General features: G+C 35.1%; 4 pseudogenes across 2 annotated transcripts; 2 read left to right on the forward strand and 2 right to left on the reverse strand.

Annotated features, from left to right (window-relative positions):
- Positions 1 to 1272: 1272 nt before the first annotated feature.
- LOC104725835 (succinate dehydrogenase assembly factor 2, mitochondrial-like) lies at positions 1273 to 2645 on the reverse strand (annotated as a pseudogene). Its single transcript, XR_015580783.1, has 5 exons — positions 2510 to 2645; positions 2321 to 2438; positions 2102 to 2228; positions 1712 to 1780; positions 1273 to 1624 (listed from the first exon to the last, which is right to left on the reverse strand). The product of XR_015580783.1 is annotated as a succinate dehydrogenase assembly factor 2, mitochondrial-like (transcript).
- Positions 2646 to 8661: 6016 nt separating this feature from the next.
- Positions 8662 to 10022, forward strand: LOC109126787 (putative F-box protein At3g10430 pseudogene; annotated as a pseudogene).
- A 3321-nt stretch (positions 10023 to 13343) lies between these two features.
- On the forward strand, positions 13344 to 14513 carry LOC104752590 (F-box protein At3g08750 pseudogene; annotated as a pseudogene).
- Positions 14514 to 14813: 300 nt separating this feature from the next.
- LOC104752600 (alpha-L-arabinofuranosidase 1-like) lies at positions 14814 to 17875 on the reverse strand (annotated as a pseudogene). Its single transcript, XR_015580784.1, has 14 exons — positions 17737 to 17875; positions 17350 to 17432; positions 17171 to 17240; positions 16882 to 17029; positions 16753 to 16798; positions 16626 to 16678; positions 16406 to 16550; positions 16202 to 16320; positions 16046 to 16117; positions 15843 to 15962; positions 15701 to 15757; positions 15431 to 15618; positions 15172 to 15319; positions 14814 to 15084 (listed from the first exon to the last, which is right to left on the reverse strand). The product of XR_015580784.1 is annotated as an alpha-L-arabinofuranosidase 1-like (transcript).
- Positions 17876 to 19006: the final 1131 nt, after the last annotated feature.

Genomic DNA, 19006 nt, shown 5'->3' on the forward strand with positions numbered 1-19006 from the left:
AGACATACACTATATATTATATGCTTAAAAAAATCAAAAATTACCTTTATTCGTATTCATAGTTTATTAGTATTTTTCTGAAAGGTTTATTTTCTTTTGATGATTGTTGACACTTGACAGGTCCAAAGAGGGACTAGATTTTTCTTGACACACCACCTGGAGCATGCATAAATTGAGGTGATGATGGGTCCAAATTTGAAAAAGTTTTAATGTTCAATATCACATGTTTAAAATAATGTTACTCATTGGGGCATAATAAAATGTGCTTTGGTATGATTATCAAAACATTGAAAAAACAATTATTTTAAGAGGTTAAGCTAGGTCTGAAGTTTAAGTGATTTAAGTTGGGATGAAGTAGAGATGGCTTTAGTATTTGCTAGACTCTTTGAGGCAAAATTTATGAAAATAAGCTTCTAAAAGTCCCAACATATTTTAGAATATGAAAAAACGTAAGTTCCTTCAACCATATGATATACTCTATAATCGATATTATAGTGTTGTATAATTAAAAACCACATTCCACATTCAATATATATATATATATATTTAAGACATTGATAATTATATTTTGCCGAGGCTTAATTCTTATCTCCAGTTTGATGATGTAACCTGCTCTTTTTTTTTATCTATCTTGATGTTTCTCTGAGTGTCTTATGAACCTTGAAGTTGTGGCTGTGAGGGTGAGAGCCAATTACCTCGACCACTGGTGTAAGTAGTGTTGGGCAAGACTGAAAACGGTTTTTGTTCTGGCTGCACAAAGAGGAGATCAAGTTCTTGCTTGATAAGTTTTTTATGAAGCTCAACGAAAGACATCCAATTTTCTCGGCCATTAGTTGTATCCGCTATTGTTTTATAATCTCCACATCGACCATCAAAGATGTAGTCAATCATATCTTCATGATCAAGTGGCTTTCCAAGAAATACCAATTTGATGTCATTATTGAGTTTCATAAAAATACTTATCGATTGTCTTTATTTCTTTATGAAGATGTTTATTCAAAAACTACCAAAAAAAAAGAAAAAAAAAAGAAATCAGCCCTTTTTGCATAACAGGCTAGGCTTTCATTATGGAAATGAACCTGACTCGACTAATCAGTCTGACCTATGATAAAATCCCTATTTCTGACAATCCACAACTCTCTCCTCACATTGACCATTGCTGAACTAAGAGTAACATACACTTGTCCCGGAACTTGATAGATATACAGTAGTGCATCAATAGCTAACTAAAGGCCGCAGTGATATTGGTTCCAAACTTCCAAGGCCCCTGAATTTACAAACTCGGCACATATATTTATAGAATCAAAGCACAATCCCATGATACCAATATTACTATCAAGAAACTTCAACAAACAAGACACAAAGACTGTAACTATCTCAACGTCATCAGACCTTCTTCACGGCCTGGTTCTTTATTAATACAATTATATCAACGTATATTTGAAGTTTGTTACTTTTGTAAAGAGGAGTTTATGTTTTACTGGTTCCCTGAAATGGGAGCATCACGGCCTTTCTTGAAATCGTCCCAGCCTTTGACCCAGGGCTGTCCAGCTGCTGCACGCGTCTCTGGTGCTGAATGCTTGTTCAGATTCTTCATGACTTTCTCGTGCAACGCCGAGAACACCTTTAATATCACAACCAAAGATTGTTTCAATCATTGAAGTAAACAAAAGACGTTTGAACATAGGCATGGTCAAGAGGTTTTGGTTACCGGATTTGAGCTCACCGCTTCTGGAGGCTGTTCTTGTTCAGTTAGCCATTTCCAGAGATCAGGGTTTTCCTGCATAATTGCCAATAGCAAGAAAGATTAAATCCACTTTACTCTTACAAATTCTTATTTCCCTCTTGGAGGTCACTATGAACAGCTAAAATTTTTCACCATCCACTCTTAGCAAATCCATATCATCGTGTTTCACATCTAGTTAACATTCCCTAACTCTTAAATGGGATCATTTCAAGCTAAGATCACAGAAACAACCTCAACCTGGCTAAACAATTCCTCAATACAAGTAACTTGGTAGATTCAAATTCTACCTAACCATACAGATTCATCCTAATCATTAGAGAGTTTCAAATTTATAAAAAAGAAAATGGAACATACCAAATTCAGGACATGGATTAGGGATTGAACACCACTTTCATCCATGGATTTAACATTCTCCTCAACCCAATTTCCCAAAACAAGATCAAGTTCAAGAAACCCTCTTTGCTTGCTCCTATACAACAACCTATAACGAGAACCCAAAAAAAAAAACAATCAAATCACCAAAACTTTGAGACTTTTTCTAAACAAATCGAATCCTAAAAATTAAAACCATACCTGTTGATCGTTCTTCTCTTATTCTCTTCGTTAGAGAGATCAATATCAAAATTCTGGGGTGACACACAGAAGAACCTCGTCCCTAAATCAACTCGATTCCTATAAAAACATCAAATTCCTAAAACTTCAGACGTGTTCACGAACTAAAATAATATCACTATTAAGGTGGAGAGAAATAAGTAAGATTACCAGAAATTAACAGGATACGAATGACGGAGCTCCGGCCAACGACGGCGGTGGAGCGAATGATCCGGTGAACGTTAAACAAAGCTTTCCGGCTAGCCATTTTGTTGTTTATTTGTGTTTCCTCTCTTGTCGCGGCGAACAAAAGTGGTACTTATGGACCATTAATGGGCCTATACTTGTCGTGGCCCTCTCTTGACCACATAGGATTATATAACTCTTTTTTTTTTTTTTTTCTTTTTTCTTTTTTTCCTGACTGTATGTGTATCTAATAATATTGTTTAAAGGTTTATAAATACAAAAATTCATTGCTTTTAACTTATGAAATTATTTGAAAATCCTCTGTTTTATAAAATGTGTTTTTCTTTCAAAATTGTTTAACTTATAATATATTATAATTTATAAACGTAATCAGATTTATAACATTCTATACCTAAATCACAAACTAGTGATGTAGTAGTTTTTTTACAAAAACAACCACGACAAATTTTTTATTGGTTTATGGATTTATAAATCCCAAAACTAATCATGTGTTATCTGATCATTGATTTCTAAATAGTATTTTCTCTGTATCATAATAGATGTTTTTTAGGATTTTTCACCAAGATTAAGAAAAATAATAAATGTTAATATTACTATTAATTATTTTTGTTTTATATTCTTTTTAATATTTATTTACTCATACTTTTCTTACACTTGTCATATAAGGGCATGTATATAAGTATGAATACGCTTCCAGCTACATTGGTAGATTAGATATGAGGATCGTTTCGAATTCTTAATGCTCTGTTTTTTTTTTTTTTTTGTTAAAGCTCTGTTCAAATGTACTATACAGATGTTATTGACATTAACTACTGGTTTTAGTTTTTGTATTATATGACCATAACAAGTTTTATGTTTGATATATAATCTAATCATGTATGTGTAGTTTATCAGAATCAATCATGCGTCACATATAGTATTTGCTAAAACCCTAGTTTACTCAACTAATACTCTCTTAGAGTGAAATTAATAGATATATATATAACCGATTGGGAACTTAGAATATTGGAGTCCAAGCTATTCAAAGTTGGCGAGGATTTCAATGGCCGCGTGGCCGGATACTCCTCTGCCTGTAGGTTATGTGACGGAGACAGCATGTTTCTATGAATCCCCCCTCTATATGACTCTATGAACTATCCATGCCTTAGGCCGTCGTGTGAGCTCGTCTAGGGTTTTAGGCTTTAGAGGGGAAAAAGGATCTGTATATTTTGCTATGGATGCAAACTCTTGGTCATATATTACGTCCAAAATTAAAATATATTTTTACAAAGAGTTTACACAAGAATCATAGTAAAAAAAAAAACAACACCAGGAAATTGGATTTAGAAGGAGGAGCGAGACCGATCAGGGAAAGGAAACTTAGAAACCAAGAAAAGGAAATGAAATTTTACCCTAAGTTAATAATTTTTAGGAGGAATTTCATTACAACAAAAATAAAATATTTTGTTTAAAAAAGTATTAATAATGTAAGTAGATAATTATCAAAAGTTACAGAATTTATAAAAAATACAAAGTTTTTTAAAATAATTATAAGAAGATTATATATATATATATATATATTTCATAAATTCGAAATTATAATATTATTCAATTATTTTTAATTTTAAGTTATTCAAGAACACTACTTTCAACTTTGTTTAATGGTAATTTTTTTAATGGGAAGCTAAATTTTTCTTATTTTTTTAAACCAAAATTTTTTCCTACTTTCTTCTTTTTCAGTTGGGAATATGTAAGATTAATATGTTGACCCAAAAAAAATAATATATGTGTCTACTTTTCTTAATACTGTATTTTTAAAAATTTATTGTAGTATTTTTATATTTTATTTAATTTATATTTTCATCTTTGAATTATTTGGGATTCATGTATTACCATGCTTATAATTTTCTACTTTTTCTTTAATTATGTCAAATTAATTTTCTTCTAATTTCTCAACCTTGATTGGTTGGTCATAAACTCTTCTTTATTTTGCAAACATAATTGTTACCATTATTCATTCAATCCCAAAGGGAGATAACAAGTAGAAGCTCATCAACCTCATGAATAGATAAAATAGGCTAATCAAACACAAGCTTACAACAAACATAGATAGATATATTGGAAAAACATAAATTGTTGTTGATAGATCCATATGAGCTCAAATAATGTGACACCCTGGTTTGCAGAAAAGTTTAAAAGAATTGATTTTGGCTACATATCACCAAAATGCACTTATTTTTCCGGTCAAGGGTCCTGAGAGAATTTCATGATGGGTAACCTTCGTGGAAGTGATTGTCGGAACTGTGCGAGTGGGGACAAAACACAGAAAAATATCATTTGTTGATTTTTAGGATCGGAAAACAAGTTTTTAAAGCTTCCCAGACGTAACAAACCGGCCATCAAAATAGATGTAGGGACCAGTTAGGAAGGTGAGCCCATGGACTGAGAGTGGACATGGTCTCACTAAGCAAGGTGGCGGTTGAGGCATTACAAAGACAGAGACTATATCATGGTGTGTCAAAGACATTTCCACGAATATATTGGGAAATTTAACATTAGTTACTATCAAAAAAAATTTGTGACGTTAGAAAAAGGTTTTTACTTTTATTGGTTGTCGGAGCAAGCCATTGTGAGATAACAAAAAGACGTGAACATGTTCTCTCCAAACAGGAGGAAGGCAGAGCCGAGGTTCTCCCAATGGTGTAGAAGGTTGGACACAAGGTTATCTCGCCAAGGGAGGAAGGTGGAGGAGGTTTGACGCAAGGTTATCTCCCCATGTGAGGAAGGCGGAGCCAAGGTTCTCTCTATGGTGGAGGAGGTTGGACACAAGGTTCTCTCCATAAGAGATGAGGACGGAGCCGAGGTTTTCTAAATGGTGATCATACACTATTGTGATAATACATCATTGATTAATATATTATGTAATGTATTTTTTATTCGAAATATTTTTTGAGACAACAATTTTAGTAATTAAAAAACTATGCAGAAGTAAAAGTAATATAGTTGGCTTAATGTGTTCAGTTCATACAACCTATCTGGATTCAACATGTCACTGATTCAACATGTCAACCTATCTATACTAATAAAAGTTGGAGCAATAAGCTCTTTAATCCGTTCACATAGGATTTTAAACAACTTATTTGGATTCAACATGTCACTGATTAACATTTTTTAAAGAAACTCTATCAAAAGTTTAAGTATTGTTCATATTTTACTCTAAAAATTAAAATGTTATAAGTATTTAAACAACATCTAAATTTTAAAATATTATAAAAATAGAAAGTCTATTAAAATTAAAAATTTAAGTATTATTAAAAATTATATATTTGATTTTTTAATATCTTGAAAATATATTATTTATCTCTTTTTGTGATTTACATCTCTTATGAACTGTAAAACATGTTTTTATGTATGACTTTTGGGTCTAAGGAAGAAGGATTGACTTTGCAAGACCTTGATTTGATGTTGTTTGAGTTAATTTGAGGTTTAAAGAAAAAGGATCGACGATAAACACACTTTTATTAGCTATACATGTATTCATATTACTTTCTCTGCAAGTAATTTGCAGCTTTGTAGTATTAAAGATTTTGGTTCAAAAAGTTTGAATACATGTGGATCTAAAACCGAATAAGTATACAAGTGAAAGTATCAATAATTGAGTGCATGTGGTGACTATGCTGATCCATGAACTATAATGAGAAAATAGACAATGATTTTTTTCTTGGAGTTTGATGGGTCAACAAGTTATTTGGTAGTCTAAAAATAGTTTTAAATGATTATTCAGTGGAAGAATGTGAGAAAATTGATGAGGAAGAGGAAGAAGAAGAGTATAAGGAAGAACCGAACGGTAAAAGTAATGATGACAATTATCATGAAAAGACAATGAAAATGGTGAGAAAGAAAAAGAATAGTAAGAAAACAGTGGAAAAAAACACAAAGACGTAGATGGTGGCGGTCAATTAGATATGAGAAAACGAGATTAATTCATGATTCTAAAATGTTTCGTTTGTGTGATGGTCAAATAAATGGTTTAGGATATGCAAGGTCACCAGTTCAAATATATGATCTGTCTTGCCTGGACGTCCAGTTAAATTCATGATTCTTTTGATCAAATTTGATTTTTTAACACAACTGATTTATATATATTTTTTGAAATTGTGTATCTGAAATAAAATTTTGCCTTAATAGTAATTTAAATTTTCTATAAGATAATATTTTATAACTATCATCAATCATATATCATTTTCACCAAAATATATCAAATAAACCCACGCGTAGCGTGGGTTCAAAACCTAGTTAATATGAGATCCGGACGTGATAAATGGTTAATGAGCTCCCCACTGTCGGCTCTGCGAACATGTGCGTTGGCGGGAGGAGCGGTAGATGTTTCTGCTAGGGAGTTATGGTGTAATGACAGAAGTTGGTTGATGGAGCAGATTTCACCTTTTGTGCCGACTGAGGTGGTTCTGCAGTTGAGTTCAGTAGTAATGGATAGTGTCTCTGGGGCTGCAGACAGACTGTCATGGGGGGAAACGCAGGATGGGAGTTTACGGTGGCATCAGCTTATTCGTTGCTTACTCGGGAGAATGTACCACGCCAGGATGTTAGTATGTTATTCTCGAGGGTGTGGCGGGCAGTTGTTCCAGAGCGAGTTCACCTCTTCCTTTGGTTAGGTATGCATCAAGTGCTTATGACCAACAAGGAGAGACAAAGGCGTCATTTATGTGACTCTAGTATCTGTCAAGTATGTAAAGGTGGGGAGGAGACTCTTCTACACATTTTGCGGGATTGTCCTGCTATGGCGGGTGTTTGGCGTCGGTTAATCCCACCGAGAACAAGAAGGGATTTCTTTTCTAAGTCCTTACTTGAGTGGTTGTATGGGAACCTTGGGGATGATGGGAAGATAGGGGAGAGTACTTGGTCCACACTTTTTGCTCTGTCGACTTGGTGGGGGTGGAAATGGAGATGTGGGAATGTCTTTGGCGCAAATGGGCAGTGTCGGGACAGGGTGAAATTTTTAAAGGATCTCGCGAATGAATTTTCTTTGGTCCATAAGCATTTGCAGGTGCGAGTACGAGGTCAGGTGGTATTGGAGGAGAGATTGATTTCTTAGAAACGACCATCTGAGGGTTGGGTGAAGTTAAACACTGATGGGGCTTCAAGAGGTAATCCCGGGTTAGCTACAGCTGGGGGTGTGTTGAGGGATGAGGATGGTCGTTGGTCTGTGAGTTTTGTATTGAATATTGGGATTTGTTCTGCACCATTGGCTGAACTATGGGGGGGGGGGGGGGTATTCATGGGATCGTGGAGTGAGGAGGTTGGAGATAGAGATGGACTCGGAGATGGTGGTCGGTTTTTTACAGGCAGGGGTTAGTGATGCTCATCCGCTGTCTTTTCTGGTACGCTTGTGCCATGGCTTTCTTGCAAGGGACTGGATAGTCCGTATTTCACATGTTTATAAGGATGCCAATCGTCTTGGCTGAACTATGGGGGGGGGGTGTATTCATGGGATCGTGGAGTGAGGAGGTTGGAGATAGAGATGGACTCGGAGATGGTGGTCGGTTTTTTACAGGCAGGGGTTAGTGATGCTCATCCGCTGTCTTTTCTGGTACGCTTGTGCCATGGCTTTCTTGCAAGGGACTGGATAGTCCGTATTTCACATGTTTATAAGGATGCCAATCGTCTTGCTGATGGATTGGCGAACTATGCGTTTTCATTACCGCTGGGTTTTCTTTTGTTAGAGTCGGTTTCAGATTGTGTGAACTCTATTTGTTTGGAGGATGACCGTGGGGTTGTGTTTCCACGGCAAGTTCGAGTGTAGTTTCATTTTATTTAATAAATTGAGGGAGGTTTACCTCCCTTTTCTCACCAAAAAAAAAATATTAATATGAGATCCGGACGTTAAATTTTACCCTAATCGTTTAACGTCCTTAACGTTACTTATAATTCGATTGGTATGGGTCCGGTTATAGCGTAACCGATTCGCTTACAGGTTAAAAATCAAGGGAAAAACAAAGAAGCGTAACCAGTTCGTTAACTTCGTTTGCTCACAAGTCGGTTAGTAAAAGGATCATAACTTTGGTTTGGTCACAAAGTCACAATATAGCCCTCGCGTTTCCTTCTCCCTTGTTAAAATCATGCCGGAGAAAGGAGAAAGAAACAAGAAACCACATACAGATTTTTTCATAGCGAGAGCGTTCATGGCAGAGCCTTTGTTGCTACCGTCACTGCCGTTTGAGTTAATCGAAGAGATACTTGAGAGGACTCCGACTGAATCTTTGATCCGATTTAAATCGACTTGCAAGAGATGGTACCATCTCATCAGCAGCGACAACAGATTCATGCACAGTCACTTCAATAACTCTCCGGAACGATTCATAAGAATCGATAGCCGTCAGAGAGTTCAAATCATTGATCCCGTGACCGGAAGCCTCTCGGTTACACCAATCCCAGACGTGTTTCGCGACATGCTCATGTGTATGTGTCACTGTGTCATGGATTAAGAAGTGACCTTAATCTCGCGGTTTGGAATCCGCTTTTGAGGAAAATCAAATGGATCAAACCATTGGCTCGTAACTGGTCAACTACTCGTAACTGGTTAACTACTCGCAAGAATTGTGAGTACATAGGGATTGGATACAGCAATACATCTCGTGATAACTATAAAATCTTGAGGTTTTCTTATCGTGATGATGATGATGATGATGATGATGATGATGATGATGATGATGATGATGATGATGATGATAATGATGATGGTGATAAATCAGAACCATTCTGTATTGCTGCTTTGCAAGTTGAAGATGATGATGATGACGACAACGATGATGATGATGATGATGATGATGATGGTGATAAATCAGAACCATTCTGTCACGTGTATGAATTGAAGTCTGATTCGTGGAGAAGTATTGATGCTAAGTACGTTTGATGGGAATATAGATGCTGATGTTCAAGGCGTATCTGTGAATGGTAATATGTATTGGGTTGATAGAAAGAAGAAGGAGTTGAAGAATGAGCACTTCATTATATGTTTTGATTTCACTATGGAAACATTCAAGCACATATGCGTTTCTCCGCCCTATTCGGATATTGAGCTATTAGGATGTTTCAATGGAGACAGGCTCTCTCTCTGTTACAACAAGATGAAGTAACAGGGGAGATTCATGTGTCGGTTACAAACAAGTTGACTGATGGCCTTGTTTCTTTTAGCAGATATTTTATTGTGACTCTCCCTGATCTTCCTATGGTACGGTCCCTAGATTTTATGGTTTTTCCGGGATGGTGCATTGGCAAGCAGAGAAATATCATGGCATGGTGCGAGAAAATTGTAAAAGAAGATGGTAAGATGTATACTTGTATCACTCTTTACGAGATTGATGAAGGTGGTGTAAGAAAACAAATTGAGACAGGACGACGTGAAGTTACAAGCTCCATTATTGACCCGCTTATCACTAGTTATGTGTATGTTCCAAGCTTGATTCCAGTTCCAGTATAAGACTGTAGATATGATAAGGGTTGTTTTGTGTTAGAGCTTTCTTTGTTTTTTTTGGTGTTTGTTGATATTCTGCTACCATATATACTGAAATCAGCTAATGTTATTGACCTTAGTTAAATACAGGTGGCTTTTGCAATAATCATACAAGAAGTCAATATAATCTTTTAGCACCTCTAAAGCATTTTTAATTATATAATCTGGGGTAATGGAATTGTGATCGATGTTTATCATGTTCTAAGCACGACAAATCTCTACAAATATGTATATCAAGCTCCTTTAGCTTATCAAGAATATATATATTGGATTGGATATAAAAATATAGAAATTGTCAAGGTTCAAAACCATTGCACAGCAGTATATAGTTTCTTTTACTTTCTTGAATTCATTTCAAATATATCTATATAATAAGATATATATATATATATATATATATATATATATATATATATATATATTGGATTCTACTTATATAAAACAAAACTAAGCGCGAGTTATGGTATTAATTCTATCTATAATATTAATTGGGGAGTACACTTAGGGATAAAAAAAAACAATAAAACATGACATATATCCATGTTGCCAAACAGACCAATTTGCCTACATAATTAAAAAAAAAAATAATTAAATTTTCCTAAAACAATGGTAATAATTATTAAAAAAATAATTGATTAACTCTTTTCATAATTGGTTATAACGAAAGATACTTAGATTTCAGATCTAATTTTGGATATGATTATAACCCATAAATAAATTATTTCAAATATATTAAGTTTTCCAAATAGTTTTCTAAATTAAATATTAAATATTTATAGTTTTCTAAACACACTTAGTCGTGTGTTAAATTTGATTCAAATTATTCCAGTATTTTAGGAAACTATATTAACTAGAAATGATATATTCCTATATTTTATGAAATTATATTCAGTATAAATAATAAATTCAAATATTTTAGGAAACTATATTAATGATTCAGTATAAGAGATCTCAATCTTTAACAAATATTCTAATAACTAAAGTTAGAGATTGTTGCAAAAAAAATAGTTAGAGATTTATACAATTTTTTCAAAACACGATTACAAATTAAAACATGACATTAAATCTCATTTAAAATTATACATTAAATTGATTAGAGATTCTAATTAGTTGAAATTAATTAAATATTTCGTAAAATATAATTTAAAAAAAATATATATATATATATATATAGCTATACAAAAACGAACACTATAATTATATTAAAACATTTATCATCAATTTTGTAATATTTCTAATATATAAAATGAAAAGATTAATGAGAATAAAAAATATGGAAATATGTTCCGAGACTTTTCCCATATCTTTATCAATTTGAATTACCTAAAAAGGAGAAATCTGATAATATTAGCGTAATTAATCATTAATTACAGAAATCATGTATATCTAGAAATAATTATTTTTGAATTTGGAAACAAAAAATAAATAGATTTTGACAAAAAATTAAGATATTGAATGGTGATATCAAATATTTTGTTAAGATTTATCAATTTGAATTACCTAAAAACGGAGAAATCTTATAATATTAGCGTAATTAATCATTAATTACAGAAATCATGTATATTTAGAAATAATTCTTTTTGAATTTGGATACAAACAATAAATAGATTTTGACAAACAATTAAGATATTGAATGGTGATATCAAATATTTTGTTAAGTTTTATTTGTTAAAATTGTTGGACACACTTCTTCTCCTTATAAATAAAGGCAAATATATGTCAATACTTTTAATTTAACGATGGTAACGTACTCTCTTCCTCTCTATTATCATTTTTTTTTCATTAAACATTATGCTAATATAAGTTTTAGAGACTGATGTGATTTATTCTTGTGATTTTTAGGGTTTTACGAAGTCACTCCCTATGACGTTTGCCTTGGAGTTTGGCTTTATATATGATTATCCAAGGAGAATTTGTGTTGGCAATGGCAGGTTGTTGATCGGCTTAGATTGTAAGTTATTCATAGTCATTTTACTAATGGTTTCAATGAGTTTGGTACTCTCGGATGGACTGTTCTAAATCCGGTATATGTTTTTTTCTGTGTCACCTCTATTTCTCTTAATGTTCAGTCGAATGGATCCACCACTTACAACGTTGTTGTTATTTATTTTTGGGCTTTGGTGATTGTAAAATGGTTATAAAGGAGTATGGTAATAATCCTACATATACTTTTGATGTGAAGACAATTTACGTCAAATGTTGTTGTTGTTGCAGGTTGATATATTTGGGGGCTTATGGGGTTTCAACATATTTTTATGTGTATAAATGATTTTTTTTGTAGGGTAACAAGCTCTCTTTTGTTACTTTGATTTCTTTAGGGTAGGAAGAAAAATTATAAAATTACAACATTATAATTTTCATAGAAAAAAAGAACAAGAAATAAGTATATCAAGATGAGATTATAAAATTACGATAGTTAAATTAAATTTCATGTGAATCCAAAATTTATGGTGAAGCGGTTATTATTTCAAACATTTAGAAATTTGATGAAGGTAAACCAATATAAGTTTATGTTATAAATGCTATACTAAATAATTATATTTACAAATAAAATATTATGTGGATGCGAATCTTTTACTTACTTCCTTATTTGTTGGACTAAAATATACAATCTCAAATTTATAAAATATTATTAGAACTACGGTTATAAGATAAAAAAACAGGACATACCGTATATGGGACAGGACGGGTTCCGAAACAGACATAAACTGATATACTATCATTCTCTTACTATTTTTTAATTTACTTAAATCTAATCATCTTCTTTTCTAAACCAAACTGAAAATAAATTGGTACAAAGTTGGATTATGAATGTTAATAACATTTTTAACAAATACATTTACAAATGTAACTCCGCATAGTCCAAACCTAATTACAAACTTAGTTTTTTTTCTAAATTAATCCCGCACGTATGTGCGGGTCCATTCTCTAGTTTATAACTAAGTAAGGAGTAAGAGTATGGTATAACCCCTATATTATTAGGGCAAAGCAAACGCAATAATAATGATACAACTTGACCCGATTCAGTCCGGTTAATACGTAACCGATTCGGTTGGATTGTTCATTTTAGGGTTAAAATGTTACCAGTTTGGTTCGGTTGAACCATGATTTGAACCCTCAGTTTTGAACTTTTGATCTCGTTTCCTTCTTTACTAATTCGCGCTTAAAATCAATAAAAACAAACTGAGAAAACGAAAAAGAAACAAGAAACCCATTTGATCATTCAAGACTCTCACTCGACTCACATCTCTTTTTTTCTCTTTCTTTCTTTCGAAACGTTACGTCCCCATGGCTCAGGCTCCCGCGAATCGTGTTCGTGTGTCGTTGCCGTTTGAGTTAGTCCAAGAGATACTTTGCAGAACTCCGGTTGAATCTTTGATCCGATTCAAAGAGACGTGCAAGCAATGGAACGCTCTTATCAGCAGCGACATAAAGTTCAAGCAAAAGCATTTGGATCATCACATTCACACTCCCGAACGATTCCTAAGAATCGCTGATGATCATTTGGTTCAAATCATGGACCCGGTGACCGGAATCCTAACAGAAAGACCAGTCCCAAACGAGTTTCTTGATCCGATTTCGATTTCTTGGATGGTTCATTGTGATGGACTCATGCTCTGTATATGTGAAGATTCGGTACGAGGAGGAGGTTACGTCAGTCTCGCAGTTTGGAATCCGTTTTTGAGGAGAGTCAAATGGATCGAACCATCAGTTCATCACTGGGTAGATGATTATTTCGGGATTGGATACGACGACGATGCATCTCGTGACAACTACAAAATCTTGAGGTTTGGTTATAACCTGTCGTCTTCTCCCCCTGGCGATACAATTAGAGTCTTTGAGATCTATGAATTCATGTCTGATTCATGGAGAGGTATTAATGCAGCTGGGTTTAATGCGAATATAGGTATGGAGGTGGAGTGTGTGTCTGTGAAGGGAAAAATGTACTGGGTTGCAAATGAAGGTGCTGATGGACGTTATTTCATTCTATGTTTTGACTTCTCCGAGGAAATATTCAAGGACGTATGCGAGTGTCCTGACTTTTGGATGGATTTTAGCCGATTAGAATGTTTCAATGGAGATAGACTCTCTTTCTTAACACAAGGTGGACAAGGATCAAGGGACATTGAGGTGTGGATGACAAACAAGTTGAGTGATGAGGTCGTTTCGTTTGCCAATTATTTCAATGTCACTACTGGCCCTGACCTAATTCCGCAGTTACGGTTCGATACTCGTCCGGGATACTCCATCGGCAAGTACAGAAATATCATGGCATGGTGTGAGGCAACTGTAGAAGAAGAAGATGATAATTTGGTTTCTGTCTTCACTTTTTACGATATTGATGAAACTGGTGTCGTCAGGGAAATTGAGACTGGAAGACGTGAACAGCATGACGACGGTGGCCTATCACTTTGTAGCTATGTTTATGTTCGTAGTCTGATTCCGGTTCCAGAGTAAGAGGGTAGATACGTGGGTTGCTCCGTGTTCTTCTCAATGCTCTGTTTTTTTTTGGTCTTTGTCTTTCTTGATCGTCTACCATGTAGTTGTAGTCAACTATGATACTATCTATCTACAGATGTTACTGAATTGACCTCTGGTTTTAGTTTTTGTATTACGATCTTGAGAAGTTTTAGGTTTTGGTACAGAGTTGTGTATGCGTATTAGAATCAATCATTCGTATATATATGCTAGAAAATAAATGATGCTCTGTTTCTGCTCCTGTTTTTCCTCAACGTTACACATAAAGAAGACAGAGCATTGCATTTGTAAAACATTAAACTGAAATTGGTAAATGACCAACAACATAAACAACAGTTTATTTACAAAGACTTGCAGTAAATTATTCATATTTATTGTCATCGTTAACTCTTCAGAGAGTGGTAGTTTTCTGATGAGAAGAAGAATCAGAAATTGGCATATTTATCTTTGCACATTCCTTCAACAAATCGAACGAAGAGAAGGAATGTGGCGGGAGAACAACGGTCAGATCATCCTCTGCCATCTCTAGCAAGCTTTCATGTGGCACCACCTGCAAAAAAAAGTCAGAATTAGAGCTTAAGCAGTAAGAAAAGGGGACTTGTGATGATGATGATTTGTCTGTTTCTTGATTTTATACCTTCTCTGGCTGTGAGAAGGAATTTTCATCCATCACATTGGTAGATGTAAGTACTGTCTTCTTTGATCCCGAAACTTTCATCACGCTCGGGTCCAATCCAGTTACCAACACTTTCATTATTTACTGAGGTAGCTCCGAAGTTTACTGCCTGTATATGAATCCAAAATTAACAGATTTTGAAACAGTTTTTATCTTTCTTTTTTTGGATCAGAATGAGAGTTCAGGATTGAAGTTTCTGCGGGTATTTCTCTCGGTTTACCTTTAAGCGTATGTAATCTTTGCCATTGTTTTTTCAGGAGATTGCAGATGCCACAAGAGAAGAAGAGTTTCCCTTGAGTGTTGAAGTGAGAAGAGTTGCTCCTTGACACTGCAAAGAACCGTTGGACCCATTAGCTAGGAGTTCCATATAGATGAGACGAATTGAAGACTATTGCATCAGGGCTCCACCTGAAACCAATTGAAATTGTTGCCTTAGCTTCCCCGGTAACCATAAGAATGGGAAAAGAAGTGGAAACTAGGTGAGAGATACCGTCTATCTTTTGTGTTCACAAAGAGTGGTGCATAGCTAGCCATTTCCACAACATCACTGCAACAAAGAAAGCATCAGATGTTTACTCGTTCGATGTTTTTAGTTGCGATTAAAGCCTGGGAAGAGGAAGTTTGAAGGAAACCTATTCTTTTCAAGGGAAACGCAGCTTGAAACCAATGAGAAACGCAGCTTCTCCAAGAGAGGCAAGAAGACTTCCCGTACCCGCATCTTTTCCAGTCACAGCATATTCACTGACAAAAGCCTGCAAGACAAAAATCACGAGTGAGCAAAATGCTGAAAGCTTCAACTTTTCGTTTTGGGAATTAAGCTGTGTTATAATCTCACCTTTGGGCCATTGCGTGAAGTGCGGTCAAACTGATGATACATGGAAAACAAATTGCTAGCAGAAGTGTAAATCTGTTGACAAAAGGAAAACACTTTTTGAGACGAAGAGAGAACACAAGACACATTTACAGGTTCTGGCCAGACAGAAATTTTTACGTGAAAGTCATAGTAATCAGCTGGGTGGTCGAGCGGATGAGAAGATCCATCGGAGTTGGAGATGATTTTGATATCTGGGTGGGCTTTTTTTATAGCATCATAGAACACAATATAGTTTCCTGTAAAGTTGTAATCTCATTTACTATCTCAAAGATGCTCGATAAAATTCTTAAGTGAAATGTGATAATCGAAAAATTGCAAAACCTCTGTAGTATGTTTTTCCACAATCTTCATTTCCAATGGCAACGTATTTCAGTTCAAAAGGCTCTTGGCGTCCCATTTTAGCTCGAAAAGATCCCCATGTCGAATTAGCATCTCCTCGGGCAAACTCAATACCGTCGAGTGCTTCCTGAAACAAAAAGAGGCAAAAGTTTTGGTTTTCCAGCTTCTTCCAAGTGAAACAGAGGAAGGTTTCGTAACATACTTGAACAAAGGGCATGCTACTGGCAGTTTCAACTTCATCATTATGACTTATCCCTGCAAAAAGGTAAAAATTAAGGTTGATAGTTTTGGAATACAGAAGAGATACTAGTCGGAGAATGAAAGAATACCGTTGTTAAACACCCATATCGGGGCTGCACCAATGTCTTCTGCCAACTACAAGAATGTTCATTTAACTTTGATATCGAGCTTGCGGAATATAAGCTACAATAGACTCAATAGAAAAAAAGAGGTCTCACTTGAAAGAACTTAATGTGGCCAAGGCCCATCATCGGTCCAATACTTCCAAACGTCACCAAAATGGCCCGGTCTCTCTTCCCAAGGTCCTACGGGTTTCTTTCCAGCGGAATGCATTACTTAACCATTCACCCTCGACAAAACAACCACCTACGTTCACAAAGATCCAGAGTAAAGAATAAACTTTAGCTTTTTTCATCTTAATTAAGTCATGCTCTTTACCACAATGAACTAGGAAGTGTGTATCTGGACAGAACAAGCAACAAAAACACTATTAGCCATAAATATTACCTGGGAACCGGATGAAACGGGGTTTTATATCAACCATCATTTGTAAAAGATCGTTTCTGAAACCATGTCCCTGCAATCAAACTAAAAAGAATGAATATTTTGTTTCTTCCAATATTTACTCTCTCTTCAACCTCTCATCTCAAGGCTCTATAGGGAATTCAGAAAGAAGGAATAAGAACCTTGTAAGTGTCCACTGGCATGGCCGTCAATCCATATTGACCCTTTCTTGGTTGTTGTGATGGTAACAGCTAGAAAAAGAACACTACAGACAGTCATGGTGATGACATAAGATAAGAGGAAGATAAACACAATAGGATATATATATAGGACCCATCACTGGTTTTTGTCTCATTGGAACTACAACAAGACAGTCTTCTGTCAAAACATAAGATATAGCAAAGCCATAAACGAGGGCTAAATTAGAAAAACACAAACGTTGTTGGGAAATCAAGAGTGGCTTCAATCTCAACTCATAAAGTCAAAACCTTCAGAGACATATTAAATCACAATTGGCTCAGAATGAGAGTTCAGGATTGAAGTTTCTGCGGGTATTTCTCTCGGTTTACCTTTAAGCCATTGTTTTTCCAGGAGATTGCGGATGCCACAAGAGAAGAAGAGTTTCCCTTGAGTGTTGAAGTGACAAGTGTTGCTCCACTTGACTCTGCAAAGAATCGTTGGACCCAATAGCTAGGTGTTCCATATAGATGAGACGAATTGAAGACTATTGCATCAGGGTTCCACCGGAGAGAGACACCGTCGACGCCGACATAACAATTTCACGATTTTGTACTACAGAATTCGAAAATCCTCTTCCTTTGGATTGAAATAAACCCTAATTTTTGACTACGCAGAGAGAGATTTCAAATGGAACTCCTTTATATATATATATATATATATATTTTGGGGACAATACAAAAATTTCGAAATCTCAAAATCGTTTCTTCTTCTTCTTCTGGGAGCGTCTATGTTCATCCCATCCATCCCACACATTCGTTTCTTTTGCGGTGGATACGAAATCGAAAACGCAAACAAGAATTGCAATGGGCTTTAATAAGCCCAACAAAAGAACTAAGCCCACCTTCATACTAAATAAGTAGGGCAAGCAAACCCAATATATACAACTTGACCGATTCAGTCCGGTTACACGTAACCGATTCGCTTGCTTTGTTCATTTTAATTTGGTCACCAGTTTGGTTCGGTTGAACCGTAATTTGCTTGCTGATTAATTGAATTTTGATCTCGCGCTTAAAGTCAATAAAAACTAACTGAGAAACGAAAAAGGAAACAAGAAACCCATTTGATCATTCAAGAATCAATCACTCTCACATCTCACTTTTTTTTCTTTCTTTCAAAACGTTACGTCCCCATGGCTCAGGCTCCCGCGGATGCGGATCGTGTGTCGTTGCCGTTTGAGTTAGTTAAAGAGATACTTATAAACAATACAGCTCCAAACGGCAACGTTTGTGTTAAAGGCCCAAAAAAATTCAGGTCCAGCTCAAGCCCATCAGTTTCTGAGTCCAATTCACGTCAACGGTTACCTGCAACAAAAGACAAAGACAAAACAGAGAGAGTCAGAGGATTAGTAGATGTTGCAGGCGACAAGAACAGAGGATCAGCAGAAGCTGCAGGAGGTCCGAAAGTAACATTACAAAATAGGTTTGAGCTTCTGGGATCATGTGATACCGATGACACTATGAAACAAAACACACCAGCTGGACAAGAGTGGAAGCATCTAGACTCTAGGGTTAAAACATTGTATCACTATAAAAACAAAATGTCTTTGTAAGAGAAACTTAAGATTGAAGAAATAAGAAAACAAAATATATTTCTATTTCT

This window comes from Camelina sativa, chromosome 2, assembly GCF_030686135.1.
Source record: "Camelina sativa cultivar CO46 ecotype springtype chromosome 2, ASM3068613v1".
NCBI classification, from domain to species: Eukaryota; Viridiplantae; Streptophyta; class Magnoliopsida; order Brassicales; family Brassicaceae; genus Camelina; species Camelina sativa.